At 53.1% G+C, this 19,472-nt stretch overlaps 2 protein-coding genes across 2 annotated transcripts in view; one reads left to right on the top strand and one right to left on the bottom strand.

The window, feature by feature from the left end:
- Naa15-16 (N-alpha-acetyltransferase 15/16) overlaps positions 1 to 19,472 on the top strand; it is a 116,389-nt gene that overhangs the window by 44,510 nt on the left and 52,407 nt on the right. The window lies entirely within an intron of this gene.
- The window catches only part of LOC144174462 (uncharacterized), a 28,442-nt gene that overhangs the window by 5,500 nt on the left and 3,470 nt on the right, over positions 1 to 19,472 (bottom strand). The window lies entirely within an intron of this gene.

Genomic DNA, 19,472 nt, shown 5'->3' with positions numbered 1-19,472 from the left:
TTTTCTTCGCCGCCGCCCGAACTTTCGCCCACCGCTCTCCCCCGCGAAGCACTGTCCTGCCGCGTTTGTTTCCGCCTGCGTGGAAAATAAAGCAAACGCGCCCACTTTCACCGCCGTGTGAGGTTTATTCGCGAAGCATGCGCGCCCGAATCCGCGCGTGCAACTGAAAAAAACTCTTCCCGAGTCTCGCAGACTGTGCTTACTTGCTCGGCGCGTGCCTTGGCGGCCGGCCGCCGTGATTCCGCGCTTTTATGTCGCGGAGGGGGGAAGGCAAAAATAGTGTCCTTTATTTTTTGCGAATGTGTGCCGGGGTGCTTGCCGCTTTGTAGCGGCGGCGGCATTGAATGTGTGCAAGCGGCTCTCTTATTTTTGTGAGTTGAAGTTTGTGTGTGGTCGGGCAGTGTGGGCTCTTCTCGTAGGGCGATGGGGTGGCAGCGGCAGCTTCACACGCTGGCAGCACTCTACTCTCTCCCCCTGTCGTAGCGGAGGGGAGGGAGACGGAGCGGGGACGACAAGTCGTTTGCCTCTGCCGACGACGCCGCATTTCCCGTCTCCGCGACGACGGCCGTGGATTTGAATAGCGCGACGACGTCGTCGTCTCCGACGCCCGTCCCATTCGGCATTGTTTGCATTGCGACGGGGCGGAGATCTGCCGCGAAATCTGGATTTCGGCGGAGATGGCGGCGCGCGCGGTTTATTTTCATACCTGCTCGCCTTCGGTACCTTTTAAAAAGCCCGCCCCCGTCTCTTCTCCCATCTTTTTTTTTTTTTTTTTCTCTCTGTTCTCGGGGCGTGGGCGTTAAATTGCGGCGTCCCAGCGATGGGCGCGGGTTGCCTCTTCCGCGGACGACGGTGATTGCGCGGCGCGTATACCCGGAACACGTGGCAGCGAAGCAGGCAGATCAGCCAAGTTCGCCGCGTTTCCGCGTGCTGCTTTCTGAAATGAATATGACGATGGGGAGGCCCTTCCTATGCGGTCTCGCGGCGGCGTCAATAGCGTTCGCTTCGCTCTTACTGACGGGCGCTGATCGTTCTAGTTTTGACGCGGCGGGTTGCTGTCTCGCTGGCGCCGTCCGCTACACATTCGCCGTAGGGAGCATACGGGCCGTCGAAGTTAAATTTTCATCTCGAATGACGGCGGACCTTTCTCTATCGCCGTTCGGGGTAGCGGGGTATTTTTAGCCGCGTTGAGAGGAGCCGCCTCTTTTGACGCGTAAGCAGCACGAAAGGCGTTCTTTTCTTTTGTCTGTGTGTGCATGTGTTCAAGGAAAACGTCGTGAAAATGATTCCCGGCTGTGTTCGCTCCGCCAGTCCTGGCTTCATCAAGCATCGCGACGTGTTGTAGAACGCTAGCTTTCGTGCTGTACTTCGAGCTCCGCGACCGTTAGGTGAAAAAGTTCCAATGCAGGATTTGCCCAAACTGAGGATCCCCCCCCCCCCCCCACACACACACACAAAAACGATACAGTTACTTTTCTAGGTTGTAATGGAGGGAATAAGTGCTGCCTCATATACACATGCATCTAATTTAACTGCAGTAGAGAAAAATCGTAGGAACGATTAAAAGGGGGAATAGTTTTTTTTTTTTTTTTCAGGGAAGGGGTGTAATTCAAATAGCACGACGTCCGCTCACGCTGCTGTATTGTAGTGAGCAACGAAGTGAATGCGGAACCGACTCCGGTTGTGCATATTCCGTGCGAAGACGAGGCATCGAGTGGTTTGAACTTTCGCCCATGACTGCGGTGCCTCGCTGTCGTGCACTGCGACTGGAATGGGGGGGGGGGGGGTGTTATAATTGAAATGCGATCAAGCTCAATTTACAGACCACGTCGAAGCGTAACCGCACACACACGAATAGGCTGCGCTTCGCCGCCATGTTTGTGACTGGTTGCGAAGGGCCACGTGAATACGTCTAGAAATAGTTGACAAATTACACGAGTACACCCGGCCTGTTTTTGTTGTCACAACTTCGGAGAAAAGGCTACAAAATTAACTAAAAGGTGCCGCATGGCTGCGGAAGCACTTTCCTGCCTACTTGGGCAGTTATGCCCCTTCCCCGAGACCGCTGCCGTCTTGGCACGACGCGTGGCCGGAAGGTCACGGAAGCAGTCGCGACGCGCGCTAATCACCGGGTTCCGTTGCGACCTCTGGCCACCGACGCCTGGTCGCTATATCCGTTCCTCCAGCGGACGGGCTCGCGTTCGTCTGGGAGCAAGCCGGGGAAGGGCAAGAGGCGGCCCTCTTCATCGGTGGCCTCTCGCAACCGGTGGTGACCCGTCGCTGCCGCTTCTCCCCTGCGCCGTTCTCACGTGCGCGAGTCGTGAGGGGGAGCCGACCTTCGGGTCTGCGTGCAAGAAGGCCGCCGCCGCTTCCACTGGTCCGCGCGTATGCAAATTGCTGCGCGGCAGCGGGTCGGCCGTTGTTGCAGCCCTTTGATCGGCTGATGCGCGCTGTTCGCCTGCTGGCCGGCGGTGGTGGTCCGCCCGTTGTCTAGCGCGGACGCGTGTCAAGGGGGGACCGCTCCCGCCTGCCAAATGCGCCTGTTTTTTATTCGCCCTTTGCTGCGAGCGGTGGCCGCATAAACGACACGACCCAACGATGCTCGCTGACAGGGCGCCCCCCCGCCAGTTTTGCATGTGCCACGTGCCTCGGCCGCACGCGAGCGTGTTCCGTCTGCTTTCGCTTGCTTCGGAGACGGTTTGTTCGCTGTTGCGTGACAGCTCGAGCTTTCATGCCTCGGAAGCGCAGTCTAATGAATTCTATATTGTAAGTCAACCAGCGTGGAATTTAACATTTTTGTGTCGCGTAAACAAGGGTTCGAGTGTGCTATAACGGTTCAGGGGACCGGTCGAGGCGACCTTCGATGATATCGGTGTTTTTATGGAGCTAATGCCTCTCGAAGCAACGTCAACTGGACCCTGCGGCACATACATCTTGACTGGTACACATAACGGGGCTGTTAATATAATTTTGGCGGTGTGAACATATAAGGGTACGCTGAGAGCAACCTCCAATATAGGTGCGCTTACTGATGATCTAGCGCTGTCGGTTAAGAGTCCGTCGTCTCTTGGCCGCACGCGTGTCACACGGATGCTCTGCATTTCGTAGTCCTGGAGCGCCGGCAGCTGTGTTGCCAGAAAAATTAAGGTTCTTTACGGGCGCTCTTCGCTCTATTCATTGCTGCGTCTTGTGTTTGGCTCGTTCGGGACTTGGTGTGGGGTGCGCTTGTAAAACATCGCGCTTGAAACCAGTACCGTTAAGTGCACCTCTTTCTTTTTCTGCACTATGTGTTAAACAGGCTGCCTTTAGCCTTTAGTTCGCGCTCTCTCCCGCTTCGTATCGCGGCGAGTGTCCGAACCTGCACACGAGGGAGCCTTTTGTCTTGCGGGCGACCGTACGGCAAACCCGTTACATGAAGCGCACGAAAAAAACCGCTTTCTCCCCTTTCGACGGAACTTGCGGAGAAGAAAAGGGCTCCCTGTTGGCCTCCTCGGAGGCGAAGAGGGGGCGGCGGCGGCGGCCGCCGCAGGACGCCGTTATTCGGAAAGAAGGTCGCGAGGTCGGCTTCGTCGGCGTGGGAATCTCGTCCTCCCCTCCCCGTCGGCGCGGTGCAGAGGACCGCTCGGCCATTCGGCAGCGCGACGGGTCCGCCGTGCCAATCGGCGCTGATTGCGGCCGGTCGTCCTTGGCTGTCCGGTCGCTTCTTCGGCCAGCTCGCTCCGGAGGCTTCTTCGCTGCCCACGATCTCGTGATCGATACGGCGCGCCGCCTTCATCGGCTCGCTGTGGGATCATCCCTTTCTCGGATGACCCGCGATTCCGCCGCGGTTACGTGGTGGCGCCGCCGACATTCATTTTGGCTCCCTAAGCGTTGTGGCCTTATTCTCGGTGTTGCCGCGCGGCGCGATTTTTGAGCGATGGCCTTCGTTACGCGCTCGCTCTATTATAATCTGTCTCGCATTGCGTAGCCCCGATGTCGATGGTGGAGGCATAAGTGGCCCTTCCTCCCGCACATTTCCTGGCTGTTTGGACCCAACGAAGCTACTGGTTTTGCTTGCGGAACTGTTTCGTTCGTTTCCTTCTCGCTTTTTTTCGCCGAAATTTTAAAAGTGCCCCGGTGTGAGCGCTGAGGCTGACTAAAATTCCCCGCACAGAACTTTCGTACCAGCAATCACATTATATGAGACGCGTATTGCGATTGGTAGTAAAGTAGAGACGTATTTCATAAGGGTTCGTTCTAATTATACAGGGGATTTTATTGTAAACTATATAAGTTCTTGCTACTTACTCGAGTGGAATTAGTTTCCATTTAAAACTAATGGTGAATTCTGTTTTATAATTCTTGGAAACCTCCCCATTTTATTTTTAAATGGGTACTGCAAATCGTCAAATTGCAAATCCCGTAACATTGGCTCTATGATGCAGCATGTAAGTTGTAGAATATAGTATAGTGATGTATTCATTTTGTATCGGCTATGCATTTCTTCTTTACGCTTCACATGACGGTTGTTATGTCAGTTTTCTACCTCACCCCTGTAACGGCCCAATCGGTCAACAGTACCTGGAAATAAATAAATAAATAAATAAATAAATAAATAAAATAAATCACGTCGTAGAGGATTGCCAAAAATATAACGTTTATCTAAGCTGACGCTTGAAAGGGGCATGGAGGCACTTCTTGCATTCCACGACATTTTTCATTTGTGACCTTTGGGAAATCGATGTAAGCACATTAAGAACTTTGTTGAGGGTGTTACTTTTAGGGTTAATTCCTTCATCAGGTCACACATAGTTGCTATTTTTATTACGAAATGCTACGTCCTGAAGTTCAATTGTCAAGGCGTTCCAGCTTCGTAATTTTCGGCATTTATTTCAATACTACAAAGCACCGATACTACAAAGCACCGCTTACAAGAATTTGGCTTTTTATTTATTTTTTTACATTACCTTCAAGCAGAACCGAGGAGCAGTCTGGCCTCGGGCGACACAGCTTCGCGCGTTCGTTGAGGCTTTCGCTACTCGGGCCCCATATCGAGGCAGACTTGGGTCGAGTCGTAGGCGGCCTTTGTGGGCCGCCCTTGCGTTCCGGCCCTTGACACGCGCTTGTTTCAAATGCACGCGAAACGGCCTTGCTCCGGTATCGAGGCAGCCGTTTCGAGTGTTCCCCGCCACTTTTCGTCTGCTCTGCCGTGGGCGACCGCACTTGGCGCAAGTGGCCACGCGCTAGCTGCTCTTTGTTTCGACATCGGTGGCGTGGGTCCGGGGGGGGTCTTCTCCGTGCACATTCCTGCAAACTCACTCCACGCGCAGCTGGCCGCCTTCTTTGTCCGGTTTATGTGGCCAGCTGAGCGGGTTGCACGAACCCTCACTTGCACATTGGTGAGGCGGCCGAGGTTGCAAAACGAGCAGCGCAGCGCAGCGCCTCTTCGTGTGAGGCACTCACGCTGGCCGGCCGTGCATCGTTAAGGACCGTTATGCGGCCGCCTCGGCGGGAGACACCTTTTGGTGCGCGCGACACACTTTCGGCTTCTTCATTTGTACGTCCCGGTATCACCGCGCTGTAATAACGGTAATTTTGCGCCGCGTCGAGTCATCTCGCCTCCTCCCGCACTTAATCTTATTTCTTTTTTGTTTTGTTCTGTTCTCCTGTCTGCCCTTTTTGCTCTGCCTTGCGGAAGAAGGGCGTACGGCGTGGCCAGCCGGCGCGTGTATCTCGGAGGCGAAGGACTAGCTGTGGTTGGGGCCTTTGTCTCGTCGTCGACGCCTCGCTGGACGACGCCGGAGTAGTGAAAGGATCTGTGTCAGCCCTCTTCCTTCCGGCGACTCGACCCCGCGCGCGTTTTTTTTTTTTTTTTTTTTGCTTTGGATCGTTTTTCCCCGCCTCCTTGCTTGAGGTGTGTCATCCGCGCGTCACCAGCCGAAACCATAACGTGCGGGCTGGTTCCCCGCGAACTCGAAACGGAACTGGGGGCCTCTCTTTTGAGCAGAGCTCTTCTTCCTGTCAGGTACGTGCATTCTGACGATACGGCTCCTGCACTCGGGGGGGTTGCCGAGTGGACGTTTCGTTTCTTTTTCTTTTTCCTTCCGCTTGCTAGTTTGTTCCACTGGCGCGCAGTTAGTTGCCTTCCCTGCCGGAGGAAATGATTGCGGCGTTTCTGGCGCGTATGCTTCTTTCTGAGACGGAAAACTGCCGCACTGGCAGCGCGAAACGGCCGCTGCGCCGTTATGCGGGCGGCCGTCATTTCGCGACACTTATACCCTCCCCCCCCCCCTTCTTCCGTTTTTTTCCGGCACTGTATGCTATGGTAGCGCATCGGCCCTGTTTCTTCCAAGACACTCGGGGCCGCGGGCCACCTTTTTTAAGATAATAGTCCTGCTATTCGAAATCCGAAATTTTAGTGTTGTCTGTCCCGCGATTCAGAAGTTTATGCAGCCAAAATCTTCCCAAACCACCAAACCTGGTACCAGTAAGAAAATACGCGTTAAAAACAACGTTTTGACCCAAAAATACAAAAAAAAGAGCCCGCGCCTAGACTTTGTGACGGTGTTTCAAGTCCAACAGTAACAAAAGGTTGCAACCGATGGCACGCGATCTGTGGAACGCGGGGAAATTGAATTGGCTTGAGCGAACCTCCACCGTATTTATTGTGGCAGGAGCGTGAGAGGGGGACGGGGGAGAGAAGAGGCATCTGCGTGGCTGGGGCGGCAGAATTGATTGTCGTTTTCGGCGACATTTGCATTAAAGGGAGCAGTAATATACCCGGCCTTTTTTTTTTTTTTTTTTTGTCTCTCCAACAGTCGTAGTTTTCGACTGAGCGAAGCGAATGTGAAAATCCGCCCCGGTTGCACCAGCTTACGCTAGCCGCTCCTCTTGTTGCATGTCATCCGCCTATAGGCCTCCTGCGCTGGAGTTGATGATTGATGATTGATGATTTCTATTGGTTTCCCCTTTGTATCGGGGTGATGACATGTCATCTTACCAAAAAAGACTAATATACCTATGTTTTACACTTTTGGTTCAATACTAGCGCTGCTTAGGGCAGGCCCAAAAAGCTTATTAGGCACAAAATACTTTTTTTTTTTTTCTGTTACAAGTGGTAACTGTCCTAGGCAATATTCCCCTCTCTGCTTTTCGTCCACCAGCATTCTAATCTTCTTTTCGTCCCCTCGACAGCCTTGAAGTTAACTTCCTCTGTGATACCTTTAAATCCTAGGGCTTCTGACAGCCCAATATTCCCTTCATGTAGATTTGGATGGATACCCTCACATTCTAGCACGATGTGCCGCATAGTTTCTGTTTCTTTTCCGCAGACCACGCATACCCCATCATTTTGTGAATACTTCCCCACAAAACTCTTAGTTCGCAGGCGACATGCAGTTTTGGCGACATGCAGCGACTGAGTTTTGGCGACATGCAGCGCCCCTAGCGGCCGACGCCTCTGGGTAGTACAAAAGCAGACGACCCTCGCCGCCCTCCATGTGTTTTCAATTACAAGCCAGAGTGAAAGTTGGTTGTGGCGCTTTGTGGCGTGTTTAAATCACTGCATACTGTATGAAATAGCCCCTAAAGTAGCTGCAGAGGTTAAACAAAATAATATCCGCAAAAAGAAGCCGATTTGTCGGCTTTCTTTTGAGCGAGCTGTCGCGGTGGTCGCGGCGTGGGTCAGTATATCGCCAGGTCGGCTGGTTTAACTGTTTGACGACAGTTACAGTTTTTTCTTCTTACGTGCGGTCGACAAAGGAAAGTTCACGAGTAGCATAAACACGGAACGATGCTCATCTTACATCCTGAGGTAACTGCAAATGTTGCTTCATCGGGACCATGCAAGCGAACTCAAGAATTGCGCAGCCGACTCAGCTGACACTGCTGGCCTGGCATCGCCTTTGAAACGAGTGGAAATTTTGTTTCGTATTTTCGCAAACTAAATGATTCTTGCGTAACATTTTACGCCGCACGATTTACGAACGGCCGGGTACATAGCGAGTAGGTGGGGCAATAGCGCCAATTAAACAAATTAAGCGCTATTAAAGGACGCAAAACACGCACCAAATCACACGCCCTGCAGAGATGTGTACTTCTATAACATCACATAACACAGTCGCATACACGGCGCGGGGCCCCGAATATTTCTATACGATCATCACTGACTGTGTTGGTTTTCTGGTGCAGGGGTCGTACGCCGACACGCCAGTTATGACTTCAAATAGATCGAGTTAGACAGCGAGACAAGAACGGAGAAGTGGCGTCCTCCAGTTGAATTGCCCCCCCACCATCTTCACACTTCGCCAAATTATTGTCAAATATTATTAGAAATTCGCTGAATTTTTTCTCTTTGCATTCAAAGCGCCCCCCTCCCTCCTCCTCCTCCTCCTCCCCCCCCCCCCCCCCAATTTGCCGTCCAGCCCTCGGCTGTGTAGGCTGCATGGAACTCAGCCGTTGCGACCCTGATTCTAGGCTATTAGGTGCGAACTGGGAATGTACGCTGCAAGAGCGTAATTAAGTAAAGTGAGAGCAAACAAGGAAAGCGAGCGGCCTCTTAGTTCGCCCGACCACTTTGTTTTACGGCCACTAATTTCGGAATCGAAAACAGATTTCACGCTTCTGACGGTCGCGGCATTTTGTCACTGAGACACGCAACAAAACGGCAAGCTAACGCTGCACCATGTATTCGTAACGGCGACGCAAACGAGCACTGTTTAATGAAAGCGCACGCATAGTGTGCAGGTACGCAAAAGAGCGGCGCACCGCAGCAGGCGAGCCTGCGGTCCGTCGGACTCGCTGGCTTTTTAAAGCGCGATCATCGCCGATTGCGTCACTCTTCTTTTTTGATCGGCTGTTTTTGAGAAGTTTTTGTCACCTAGAGTATTAGTTTAAACTAGAAATTTTACTTTAAATTTCACTTCGTACGACCATCGATCGGTGAACCTGCGAGTAGCAGACGCCGTCACGGTCCCGGCACTTTCGTCGGCGCTGTAAACGTGTTTAGCGCTGCAAAGCTTTTTCCCCTAATGCCAAGTTGATCGCTGAAATAGATCTGACGCGTCGGGGATGAGCTGGTGACCACGTCGCAAAATAATCGGGAGCGTCGAGCTCATTTTGCTTCTGTCAACACGGGATCCTATGGGACCCGCGCAGCTTTGTACTACCCGGAAGTACTGCCCGGAAGCCGCTTGCGCAGCGCCCCCTGGGCAGCGCAGGAGGCCTATAGGGAGCTGGCAACAGCTTCTCCCTTCGCAATAGGTGGCAGCAGAGGTCGCGTTTTTGGCAACGCGCTGTCACGAGGTGTGCGCGCGTCCGCCACTGCATTTCCCACGGGGTCGCGCAGGTGCCGGCAACGCTCGTAATGCCTGTCCCACCGTTAGCTTCCATTGTTCCGTTTTTCTCCCCCACTGACCGTGACTAGACGCGTCGTCACGATCACCGAACGTCGCCCGGCGCGTCGTGGTCGTGCCAAAAACGGGCTCGGCGGAAGCCAGAAGATATATTATCCCCCTCCGGCGCGTGGGTTCGTGCCTGCACGTCCCCGCAGATGCGCGGGCGATGTGTGGACGCTTGCTCGAAGGTTGCGCTGCCAAGAAACAAAGGGAGGGGACGTGCAGTGAAGACAGCCGCGCGAGGAACTCGCCAGCAGCGCCGCGCGTGTGTGTTGGCGCCCGGTAAGCGGGCATATTTTCTCGCCCCCCGTCGTCGCACCGCCGATAATGATGTCCGCGTGTTTCTGCGACGCATCATAACCAGGCGCCCATCCTCAGGCATGCGCGCGGGAAACTCTCTCGAGGAGAGGATGCCTCGTTGGCAGCGGCCTCTTGTTGCGTCGTCTTTCGTTCTTTTTTGTCCTTGCTGCAGGAGGATCGTTACTGCCTCTGTCTGACTTGGTATACGGGTCCCGTTATACGTGGTTGGTAGGATTGCTCGGATTGTTGCGCAATGAGCGTTCCCGTGTGAGGCAGATATGAGTGTGCCCCTTTGCATTCGTAAGTTAAGTGGCGATTTTTTTTTCGTAAACGGAGAGCGCCATTCTAAAAAAAAAAAAACGATCGGCCGCGTCCTGATCGCACTACACCTTGCGTCATACAGCCTCGGAGCGAACAGTCGGCATTCGTTTTTTTTTTACTTCATGTTTTATGTTTTTTAGGTGTTTTTTTTACTTCATGTTTTATGTTTTTTAGGTGTTTCGCGTATCAGCTGTGTGAAATATTCCATCTTCGATATTGTTATTTAACATTTGAGTGACTAATACCCCTGTCACACGGGCACTTTCAATCGCGAACTCAATCCTGGTTTCTCAAGCGCGGTCGAGGCTTCCAAGCGCGATCGAACGAAGGCGGCGATACTCGCGTCCCCGCTCAGTAATGACACAGAAGGTAAAAACTTCAACTAATGCCACAAATTGTGTCAAATAACTCGACCCAAACAAGTGTGCGGTAAAATTTCCATATTTACGTATACCTGCGACCACGCGAAGTTACCAGACGCCGGCCGCAATTACATTGTTAGCGCCATCTGGCGTACACAAGTGCAACCGGTGCAACTTCTCGATCGCGATTGAAACGGACCGTGTAGCAGCGGCAGTGCGTCGACCGTGCTCGAAAACTCGATCGCGATTCACTTCAGTCGCGATTGAAAGTGCCCGTGTGACAGGGGTATAAGTGTCATCGTGTAAAAGTTGGGCAAGGCAAGCGGCTTTTCTTTTTTCTTTGCCGGAATTTGTTACTGAAGCGTAGAATCAATTTCCGGAACAATTGTCCATGTTTGGCTATACTAAATGCGTGCAAGCCTGTCAACCGTTCTTGCAATTATGGAAGGCTACTTATCAGGGAGTATGTTGCTGCTCTGCGGATCTCCTCCTCCTCAGCGGCCGTCTTGCTCGTCGTGTTCGTAGTTCCTGTCGGGTCAAGCTGTAGGGTAGAGCTCTTCACTTACTAGGAGAGCGTTTCGAGGAACTCTCCTGTGTGGGCAGTCTGACGAGCTCACTCACGACTGTCTTCTCCATTTGTATTTACCCCGCTGTTTCTTCGTTCGGTTATCGTAAGAAATTGAGGAGAGAACGAACGCAACCCTGTCAGCGTTTCCGTCGGTCGGAAAAAAGTGGGACAATCTCCGACTGTCCGCGTTACCATTAGTGTGGTCTGTCGCCACGCGACCAGTCCGTAACTGCAGAAGTCATTCTCATACAGCCGTGTGGAACGAGATTTGCGACATTGACACTTGACGATGCCCAATGCTAACTCATTGCGATGAGGGAACATTTCAAGAAGCGCTTTCTTGGGACTACGACCTCGTGCTGGTGCGGAAAGGGCGGTCTGGTTCGCGCGCTTCTCTGACATGGTGGCGTGGTGCGGTGCTTTTGCAGCGTTGCGGGTTACGTCGTCGCAAGTGTCGAGGCTTCTTTCTCAAGTTCCCGTGTCCCGCGCAGCCTGTTCTCAAGTCGCTCGTGACCCGGCATGTTTGTTGAAGCTGGGAAAACGGACGCGTGAAGGCGGCTCTTCCTCCCACCGCCGTAGTTCACGGTCTCGCGTTGCGCGCGCGTGGGCCCTCCTCCTTTGCGCGCCGACTCTCTTCGTCATCGCTTCCTGAACACCGCTCGGATCCTCTCGTGCGCATAATAAAAGCGCTGGTTTCGTCGGCGTGGAACAAAAGGTCGCCTCCAGGAGAAACGCTAAGCGCGCTGTCCCGTTCGTTTTGGCCGCGGAAAGGCCTTCGCTGGTCGGAGTGGTTTCGTGTTTTTGGGCACATCACCGCAGCATCAGCGCTGCTGCGCTGTTTTTTCATCTGTTGCTTATTTTGTTGGCGACCTGTCGTAGCGGGCACACAGTAACAGGGCTGAAATTTCCTTACCAACTACCCAACTGGGTAAATAGGCGCGAAGTCGCTAAGTTGGGTCCGTTCGGAAAATGTTTAAAACGAACGTGGCCCGTTTTGGTTCATGTATAGGTGATTAAACCCGTAACGTACTGAATGTGCCTTGCGCTTGATTAATAACCACTCCTTGGACACTTTTCCGATATGGACGCGTAAAATCTTTGTTTCAAGCGTTATGAATATTAGATCAGACTTAGAATAATCTGCGCCCATTTTCAGGCGTGCTGCGTTGGATCTTCGCGTCCCGAACACCACGAATGAGTAATATGTTATTTGAATTGCATGGTCCGTAATTCTTCCCCCGGCAGGCTGTCCCGAACGTGACAGTGGGGGCTCCGCGCTGCTGCATTCTTTCGTTGCATGGGCGTTAATAACGGAAGCCGAGCGCGTATGTATTTGCATTTCCGATTCACGCCTGCACGCAGTGGGGGCGCCAGTGGGCGCCTCTTTGCCGAGCGCGCGCATGCGCGAGCGGCGCGAGTAACCTTGCCCACCGGCATCATCATGGTAGTAGCAGAAGACGCTCAGAGGAGTAGCCCCCCTTCTCCTCCGAGGACCGGCCTTTCCGGGGCTGCCTGGGCGCTCATGCGATTAGCCCAATTCCCTGCCGCTCGCGACGACGCTGTTCTCATGTTTTGTTTCTCCTTCGGCGCCGCTCTCGCTTTCGCCTTTGTGTGCCGAGACCCCTGACCCCGCCGCCTCTGGACGGACACTTAGCTATAATTTCTCTCCCGCGCACCACCGGTTCGGCACGACGGAGAGGCCTCCGCCGCCAAGTTGCTGCGCTTCTGTTTCTGGGCCTCCTTGCTGCCTTCGTGACCGATCGCGTTGCGCGAGGCTGCTGGCGAGTTTGCTATTCTTCGTCCGTGCTGGGCGTTACGTTTGTGGTGGGCTGGGCGAGTTATCGGGACGGGGATGATTTATCGTTCCGGGGGACCACCCGGAACTGTGGGAGCTTCAACGAAAGCGGCTTCATTGATGCGGAGCTCACTTGAAGATGTATCCGTAGACATTTTAAAAAGCAACTTCTCCGCTGAATGTAATGTCAGTTAGTTGTGCGTGAGAGGGTCAAAGGTTGTGAAGGTTGAATATCAGCGGGTGCGCAAGCGTTTAACAGAAATAGAGCGATTAACGCTTGATGAGGAACTATAGTTCACGGTAGAAACATTAATCGCTCTTTTACACGGTATGACTACGTACCCTTTTTGTACGTGGCCGATCTCACGCGTCCAGTCCCGTGCCGAAGCGACGGGGGCTTTGAAGTGCCCCATAGTAACAAGTCCATTCTGACAACGCGAAGAATTGGCAGATTTTCGCGTTTATTTCCTGTGGAGTTTGGTGTAGTTTCCGTCAGTCGTGAATAGTGGGCTTGACACAAGGGTAAATTGCTTTGTCTGACGTCAACTTTGGCGCTCAAACAACAGCCGCTAGAGAGGCAAAGTTTGAAGAGCGGCCGACGGCAACCTTGCCTGACCCTGATGCGTCGTTTGGCGCACCGCGTCAACTCTGGACGTCTCCGGTCTTTCAGCCGTCGTCGTGGCCCGTATTGGCGATTGGTTGAGCGCGGTGGCAGAAATTGCTGGGGAAACGACGTGTGCGGAATATAGTAGCGGCCCCGTGACTTCGGACCTCAGTTCTGGGTGACCTGTGCCGGTTTGCCTGTCTTCGTTGTCTTCGCGCAACCTTTCTTCGTGCTCCCACCGGCCAGGGAAATAGCATTGGCAGCAGTCGGCTTCCGCGTCCTGACTTGAGATTGGTGCGCGTCGGGTTGCCGTTCGCGGAAGTCAGTCACCGTCATTGTTTTTTTTATTATTTAGGATGCGCACAAATTCGAAATACAGGAAGCCGTGGCCGTGTCCGGGGTTTTCTCGGATCGGGCAGTTTTCGCGAAATGCGTAGCACGGCAGGCGTGCGGCGCACGGGCACGCAATCGAATGCAACTAAAATGTTGTGATGGCACTCGTCGCTTCCTACGACGCGGTGGGATCTCAATGTGTTGCGTGCTGTGTGTGTGTGTGGGGGGGGGGGGGGGGGGGAAGGGGGGGGGGATCGGATAGTATCAATTACATCGCCGTCATCATAGCCCCATCCTCGCAACTGGGGATCACCCGCGCCGCATTCACGGGAACAGTGGGAAGACGAGTGGGACTATTACGACAGGGTGGTTCACTCCTCTTCTAACGTAGCGGGTACGGTGGTTAGGATTAGTGGGCAGGGAGATAGAATAACACGCTCTGTTCCCTGTCGAGGGCGATTATGCCATCCGGCGGAATGGGAAGGGGAGTACATGTTCCCTGAGACGAGCGTGTCGTCAGCTCCTCGTTGACGCGAGGAACGGACTGAGGAAGCGTGTTTGCGTGCACACGAATACGCTCGCTGTCATGACATTCCTTATTGTCCTCGAAGCAGGAATGAACCTTTGAATTCTTTTCCATTGTGTGTCGTCGCATAGCGTTGCGGCGAGACACGTCTTTAGGATGAAAGTCAGCTGGCCGAGTTCTGTGTTGTTTTTGCCTTAGGCATGCCGCCCCGAGCTGATGGACGCAGCTCAGCAACTGTCTGCACAATATGTGTATTCATTATGATTTTTTCTCGAAAATTAACCCGCGTGATTTAAAAAATTAACCGTCCCGCTTCCAAGAGCAGTTGGATTGCTAATTCCTTCGTCGATTTGCAGTAATAAAAAATGGCGTTGTGCTAAGAACTTCTTGCAAGAACCAAATATTTCTGTCTTGCGAAGCACTTGCCGCGGTAGATCAGCGGCTAAGGCGTGGTACCGCGCCGAAGGACATCGGTTCGATCCCAGCCGCGGTTGCCGCGTTTCAGATGGAGGCGAAAAGCGAAAACGCCCGTGTGTCGGTATTTCGGCGCACGTTAAAGATCCCCAGGGGTTCAGAATTAATGCGGAGCCCTCCACTACGGCGTGCCTCATAGCCCAGGCGTATCTTCGGCGCGTTAAACCCGATAATGCTGTCTTGCGAAGCTCTTCCGAGAGCCAGCCCTGGTGTTTCCTGCAGGGCCTGCTCTTGTTTTCAGGTTGCGTTTATACATTTCGTGTTTTCTTCCGGCTGCTTCGTTGCACCGTTACGCAAATTTGAAAGCTTGCTGTCGTCGTCTGGAGTCCGTAAGACTTCGTGTGGCTGCGTAAGGCTGTATACGAAAGCGCTGCGATGTGCAGACAGCCGCTGTGGTGGAAGAACTTCCTCGTGAACTTTGGGCGTATGGGAATGAACCCGTGCCCCCTCCCATCGAAACAGCGGCGTTATTTATTGACACGCGTCCGGTAGAAGAATGCTCGCGTTATTACCGTTCTCGAAGTGGTTCGCGAGCGTGGAACGGATTTGCAACTCGCAGCGTGCGCGACGTGGCCAAAGAAATCCTTTCAGAGCGCCCGCTCCCAGTTCCGTTCATTCCGGGAGGTCCTCACGAGTCGACCTTTCGGGGGTTGCGTTTTTCTTCCGGCTACGCTCGCCACCTTCAACCCCGGGCATTCCCGGCTGCAGACAGGCTTAGCGCGCGCCCCCTTTGTTCGCTTTCACCTGCCTGCCTTACTGGGCTTGGACGGATTTTTGTTTTTCCCGCCTCTTCCTGCGCACGCGCGGCGCAGGCGCGCGCCTGTTCTTCCCCGTATCGTCCGTGGTCATCGGTGGGCCATTCTTTTCCACTTGCGGCGACCGAAAGTGTTTGCCCATCATTGGGGTCATGTTGCAGGCTTCGCTCCTGCTGCCTCATTGTCTTTCCGTCGCCTGTCGAGAGCTCCTTCTCTTGGCGGCACCGCTGACGGTGCACACTCCTTGGCTCACTCGGGAATCGTCGCCGGCTAGAGTGAAGTTTTGGCATCGTGTGTTATTCCCGCCTTCGCTGGGATGAGAAATTAAAATGCGGTTCCGACGACAGCGTTGATGAGATTCCGCACTGATCAGATGTGCAGCTCGCGTTCGTCGCAAAATCGGCGGCCTCTGCTCCGTTTGATTAGCTTAGCAGTATACAGGCAGGCTCCCCGAATATCCGGTTACTGTTCCCACCACTGCAACAGCGTCGAGTTGAGCGAATCTTGACAGTGCATGCAGTTGAGGCTGCATTCCGCCACTGAGCTGTCCAGTGTGCTTCCCCAGATTCCGAGACGTGCACAATTGCGCGGTAAGTAAAAGCTATACGATGACGGCCAGAGCAGCTCTGTTTTGCACGAGCAATAAGAGCAGCAAGTCGGGGAAGTCGAACGTAAGGCACCGTAGAAACGCTGGCACGGCTGGCGACAGAGAGGGATTAGCAAAAGCACGGATTTCACAGGTATCGTTTGCTTTACGGCCGTCGTTCTAGTTAGCTTTGCTGCTAAAATTGAAACTTAGACGTGCCCAGATTTTAAGTGCCTCACCCTGCCCTCAGCCTTCTGGAGATCACGTTTGAATGTCTGGGCTGTAAGGCTGCCGCCTCTGAACTCGTTTTACAGGTCTGTAAAAGTGTTCCGCTTTGTAGTTTCGTTTCTGGACATTATAAGTATTTATCTAGTGCGTTAGCCGACAAAGCTAATACACAGTGTGTTCACTAGGCTAGTCAGCGTAAGTGGCGGTACGTTCGCTTCTTTCAGTTTGTGCGGCAGGCAGGAAATTAGAGAGTTGGCGCAAGCTCCTCCAAGGCTGGTTGTCGACAGAATTGATTCGTACGCAGCGGGCAGGGTGGATGCGGAATTGCGTGCGCCGAACAATGATAGCGTGACCCTAGCGGATTTTCGCGCTGTGTGAACGGAGTTGCGCGGGCTGGGAATGAGAGGAGGGAGGGGAGATCACTGCTTCTTCGGAGCCTTCATTGAATGCACTGCTCGCTCTCACGTCGCTGCAGGTTATCCCGCGGTGCGCGCGCCCTTGCGATTGTCATTGTAATGTGCCTGCCCCTGACGACAGGCTGCGAAACTGGTCTTGCGGCAGGGGAGGGTGCACTGGTCACCTCCTTGTGTTCGCCCCTCGTTTCCGAGTTTTCTCTCGAACGGGTGGAGGAGAGGGAGGGACACGCGCGATTGCCGCCTATTAAGCCGCCGTGCGCGGGTGATGCAAACCCGTTGAGCGGCGGCCTTCCTCGGAGCCTTTCGTGAACGGAGTCTTGGACCGTCTCATCCATCATCACGTGGTGCCGCGTGCGTGGTTCACGTCAGCGTCCCGGCCGCGCTAATCCCCGTCGCTGTCCCCGCCAATAAACAAGTGTTGATCTTGGCCCGCCCCGTTAGATTGTCAGGATCGAGTCCGTTAAGGGCGTGCGTAAGGCGAGACGTGAGGCGTTTCAATCACCCCCGAGTATTTGCTAATGAGGAAGTTTGTTATTGGTGCTGAAACCGGTCGCCGTGGCCGTGCTGTTGAAAGTACAAGCTGGTGGCTTTATTTCTGGCCGCGACGGGGCACCCTGGAAGTTAGTATTGTGTTAGAGCCGTTCGTTCCATAAAATCGAGCCTTCCACTACGACACGCTCTCTCCCTATCGACCAGATGGTTCTTACCGTGGAACCGGTATTCGAATATGTATCGCGGCGCAATCTCCTCCGATGAATGGCCCTTGAAACAGCTCCCATCGGTGTCACCGGCTCGCGACGACTTGATTAGTGGCGCGGTTCAGCTAAGCGTACGGCAGCCTTAATAACTCTCAAGAATGCACGTGGCGGCTCTTGCAGACCGGCACTCTTCCGTGTCGTGCAGTACTGCACCATATTCACCCCACACTGCTTCCTTCCCCCAACTGCCCTTCGTGCGGTGCTCTAGCCAGCGTGTGGGCATGTCCCAATGATCCCTTACCCTCCATAGCGTGTGACGAGCAGTGGGAGAGGGCGCTGGGTAGCTCGGATGCGGAGATCCGGATCTCCCTAGTGAACCGGGCCACCGCTGTCGCCGTCAGGCTCATGCCACCGGCCGCTGCGCCCTCTTAATTGCATTTTACAATAAAGTCTCTCTCTCTCTCTCTCTCTCTCTCTCTCTCTCTCTCTCTCTCTCTCTCTCTCTGGTTCTGGTTCTGGTTCTGGTTCTGGTGCAAGCCATGGCTGGGACATATATGTAGACGAGCAAAGCTCATACGTCCGGGTACCCGATCATGGGGAATTTAAAACAGAAGTCTGACTCGTACAGTGACACCAGGCAATTTATTTTTTTTTTCTATCGGAGTTCCGAACTGTGTGGGTGGGGGAAATAAAAATTTTTCAGAGAAATAAGTCATTACACACGTACACAAAAAGATCGTAGCACTAACAACGCGTTAATGTGTTAGTAGTGAAGACGCGGCAACGTCACAATCGATTGATCGACATCATCTCCCCCCCCCCCCCCTCGGTTATATACAGCGGACAGCAACGCGGTTTTTTCACAAACGTATTATGTTTGTACGTCATCTTCCGATGCAATGTTTATGCTGGCGCTATCCGCTAAGCAGGACTAACTGTATGCGTGGTCTAACAGCGGTGTTGAGAAAGTGGCGATATATTCCTTTTCTACTGTTCATACAGGACCGGCGTTTCATCTTTACTCAGTAGCAATTTCACTCAAACCTCTGGTATATTTAACAGGTATTGCTGGGAATCAACCAAATGAGTCCCAGGATTGGCCTTTGCGGGGTGCAAGAAATCGTCGTTAAAAGAAGAAAACTGAGGAGGAGGGCAAGGCGTGCTTGTGAATTCGTGACGCGTGATTTGGGGGGCGGTGTCCTTTTTTGATGTCGTAACAGGGAGCTCGTTATGTCAAGAAGAGTTGTGCATCTGTTGTGAGGTTACAGAACCCTTTTAACCGGCTCCACAACAAGAAATCTTAGTGGCATTGAAGCAACAAAAAACTGGGGGTCCTTGTGCGCAGACCATTCATTTTGAATTTCACTGTGTGCTTTTCCAAGCCGCATTAATATTTAGGGGGATATTTTCCGAGCAGTGTTTACGCCTATTTGGCTGCGATAAGGTGCTGGATGGGTCTAGCTGATAGTAGGTTAAACAAGATGAAAGGGTCAATGTTAGCGAACATATCGAGTTCAGCAGAAATAACAAGGTCTCGGTAACAGGAAAAGAAAACGAAATTATTTCCGTGTATCCAGGAAGTGTGAAGATTAGACATCTTTTTATGACGAACCCGTGTCATTCGTTTACGTTTAGAAGAGCTTCTGGGGTATAATTTTGTGTTCATATAATTTTGCGACCTGACTGCGCATGTTGCAGTGACTCATTAAAGTTTTCCTCAAGCATGGTTTTTCGCGCCATTCGTTAACGTTCTTCGCGCCATTCGTTAACGTTCTTCGATGTTTCGTAAGCTTGCGCGTAAATCATGCCGGAGTTTGTTGGGCAGCGCCCTTTACCTTCGCTGAACTTCTTAAAACTCGTCGTGTGGGCTAAAATGATGTCGGACACAACTTTTAAGAGGCGTTGACACAACGTCAAAGCTGCGTCAACGTGACTCTTTACGGCTTAAACGCGCTCCCTTTGGGTACGTTGGCACGGTGGAGAAAATTCATCTGCTGGTTTATTCTGCTGGAGACGCTTTACTGCTGCTAGTTACATTCATTATTCGCGCTGAGCGCCCGTCGGCACTGCCCCTCTCTCAGTTCCTGGTGCTATATGCAGCGCGTGCCGCTGTCTCCTACTCTGCCGCTCTG

The sequence above is a fragment of the Haemaphysalis longicornis genome, unplaced genomic scaffold (genome assembly GCF_048455015.1).
Source record: "Haemaphysalis longicornis isolate Haplotype H1 unplaced genomic scaffold, Haemaphysalis longicornis Haplotype H1 scaffold_3, whole genome shotgun sequence".
NCBI lineage: Eukaryota > Metazoa > Arthropoda > Arachnida > Ixodida > Ixodidae > Haemaphysalis > Haemaphysalis longicornis.
The sequence above is the reverse complement of the archived record's forward strand: the minus strand, read 5'-3'. Positions and strand labels throughout refer to the sequence as shown.